This window comes from Anoplophora glabripennis, unplaced genomic scaffold (genome assembly GCF_000390285.2).
Source record: "Anoplophora glabripennis isolate ALB-LARVAE unplaced genomic scaffold, Agla_2.0 scaffold280, whole genome shotgun sequence".
In the NCBI taxonomy this organism is placed as follows: domain Eukaryota; kingdom Metazoa; phylum Arthropoda; class Insecta; order Coleoptera; family Cerambycidae; genus Anoplophora; species Anoplophora glabripennis.
In genome coordinates, this window is record NW_019416356.1 from 321,650 (window position 1) to 325,177 (window position 3,528).

The window sequence follows — 3,528 nt, forward strand, 5'->3', positions numbered from 1 at the left end:
AGATGTCAAGAGATATTTGCGTATAGGTCTTGTTGTGCTTAATTTTTGTTTACAACTTGGGATATTTTATCACTTAGATAAGGTTCAAAAAGGTGTGCTGTGTGTTGAATAAATAAATATTTATCGCAAATGCAAATGGAACTGGAGAAAATCTGATGTTAGAATTCTATAGTTATCCAGAAATAATATTAACATATTTTTTTAAACTTTCATTTCTTTCATGTAGATGCAAGAAATTTGAGAGTACAAACACGCTATTATTTTTCTTCTTTTCTCTAGAAATAAAGTCAAATTGTATGTTAAATCCGACATTTTAATTAATTAATTTTAGCTTGGATTGTTATCCTATAGTCTCTTTTATATAAAGTATTGAATTACTTGTTAGTTGTAGTTTTTAAATCATAATGCGCCTATCTTTTTGTTTTTTTGTTTGGTTTTACATCATTTTCTTTAAAGATATGTACAGGGTTAGTCACTATAATCTGACAACTTATTGTGAGTTAATTAAAAAAATTACAAAAAATTTTTTAATACAAAACTTAGCTTTTTTATGAATTTTTATAATACAGTATTAGAATAATGGAAATCACTAAATTAAAGAAAAACAAATTTTTAATCGAACACCCTATATATTAGTGCATACGTAGCTTCGTTAAATTTTTCTCTTTTCAAAAATATATAATATGTTGCTGTTTGATTCAGGACTTTTCGACATATTTCAGTTTAAAACTATTTTTGAAAAAACAGGAGGGAAATTTATATCTGACGGATCGCAGTGGCTATGGACGAGGCACGCGGAACAAACAAATGACATTGACAGAAGTTTATTCATCATAATTAATTTATTTCCTATAACAAACTATTTTAACAAAGAAATAATGTTTAGTGAGAACGAAAAATTTGGAGTTATCCGCTTATTTTATGATAATAAAAATCATTCTTAACTTTAACAAGTTTTAATTTTAACAGAATTTTGATACCTAATTTATAAAAACCAAGTAAAACACAAATGGCCACAGATGCTCAATGTGGCTGCCATTATTATTGATGCACTTCGTATAATCCTCATTAATTTTCAGAACTGCATTTAGTATGAAATGGAAATTAAATGCACTTAAATTTTATATACATTGATCAACTTTATGTCTTGGTTCATCTAAGTTTACACTAATTTCCTTATAAACCTCGTTTTTTTTAAGTAACCCCACAAAAAACTGACCAGGAGTGTAAGGGCTATTTGAAGGCCATTGAATATTTCCTCTATTATCAATCCACAAATCAAACCTAGGTATTATTTAAATAATTTCTTACTGCTCTGGTTCTATGCAGAGAGAGTCTTGGTGCCAAATTTTAAGGGGATCTTTCATATCTTTCACATTTATTTTTTAATTGGAACCTTCCCTAAAAGGTTACAGTCCATTAAATGGGAATTGTGTAAAGTGGTTTTTTATTTTTTTCTGAAAAACTGTTGAATATAAACAAACGAAATTTAGAATAATTATAGTACTTATAAAATAAACCGCCTTTTCCATGCTTTTTTTACAAACATTTTTATTTTTTCAGATGATTTTTTCAAGCAAAATAATATTTTAAGATGCCTTCGTTTATTCAGAAACTTCTTTGCCTTTTAGAAAAATTTTATATTGTTAGTTTTTAGAAAAAAATATATATTTTTTTGAAGATGTATACATTTTAGTTTCTTGAAAAGAATGAATGCATGCTTCTTCAAAACGAAGGTTATTTTAAATAACTTTTGTAAAGTTCATATCATTTCTACTAAAATTATTTTAAATTATACATTATTTACTTCTTTTTTAAGTTTAATAAACCAGTATACACCCTCCCTATTTAATGGACTGTCACTTTTTAGGAGAGGCTCCAATTAAAAAAAAAATTGTATGAAAGACTCACCTTAAAGTTTTCCAAGGAATGCACTCCTTAATTTTTTGAACACACTTACGCAACACCCTGTATATAATTTTGTTCTATTAATATTTATTAATTCCATTTATATTCAAAAACACAATCCTAAATAAGTTGTTTAAATATGTATACATATATCTATAATTTTTTTTTTTTCAAAAATCAAGCTTTTAGTAACGTCATTTTATTTTCGTATTCTTCTCAGCAAACCCTTTCATATGATACCCATATCACGGGGATGCATACAAAATAACTGGTCCGCCATCTTTGGGAGTTCGCTATATGGGATTTAGAATGACGTGACTTAGCTAACCATGCATTGTCATCCAAACTAAACGTGTATGCCAAATTTCATCTCAATCGGTTGGAAGGTAATTGTTTTAAAATTCAATTGAAAAATTTGACCCATACTAACAAGGCAAGTTAAATAAAGGCTTGTGATAAAATGTAGAAATCTTTGTATCGTGGCTACTTTTAAGTGTTGATCTTTGTCAAAGGTGATGTTAGAACATAGAACAGCAAGAATACAAGATATTTCTTTGAAAGCTGAATAATCTCAGTCAGGTAATTTTAAATTACCAGCTATTTATTGGATATTGCTGGTATTATTAATTCAACGCTAGATGGCATATAGTCCATAGAGTAGTTGTTTCTCTCACTATCATTTCTCTCACTATCATCAAATAGGACTATTGTCTATGAGGTTACATATCTTTTGCATATATAGATTTTTGAGACAGAACAATTTGGACTTCATTTGATAGGATATTTAGAAAAAAAATTATTATTTTGTAACATACATGTTTGGTTATACGAAAAATGCCCTCATGCCAAATATCTTAAGAAGAGACAAGGAAAAACTTCTTTGAAAGTTTGTAATTTCTTAAGGAGGCATAGCGATACGAAATGTCATAACAGATGTTCTGATGAGATACTGCGCAGTCGCTACGCGTTTTCTCGCTAAGAGATTAATTTCATAACCTACTATTGATTACTTTGTAACCCAAATAAATAAATAAAGAGCTTACGGCAAATTTGGCGCTCAACGTTGGGCGCCGGTGAATCTTCGTAGACTGACTCTATTCCCTCTACTGCGGTGCCGTCATTAACGACTGCGCAAATTCTCATCAGGACATGTGTTATAATATTTAGTAAAATAGTTTGATGAAAAAAAATTCGGTTATTTTTTTACTTAATCGTGACTCACTTTAGTTTTATTTCATGCATAATTTATAAATTTTTCGAGAAAGGCTAAGATTCTGATAGTATAACATTTTGCCTTTTTATTTTATCTTTAGCGAAGTCTACATCTGTTTTAATGAAACGGCACTGAAGAAAAATGATAGAGAAGAATTTTGTAGTAGCATTGTTAAAAATAAGTGAGAAAGAACGAAACTGCTTTTTTAATTTTTGGTTTTTCTTAAATAAAATCCATCAGTACTTTAATGTTTTATTAATTTAGTCTTTTATTAACATATCCTATTTTTTTAAAATTTTATTTTATGTATAATTGAAATACTACTAATATTTTTCTAAGATTATGGATTAAATACAAAAAATTGTGTTGTTCAAAAAAGTACAAGGGCTATCCAATAAAATAAAACA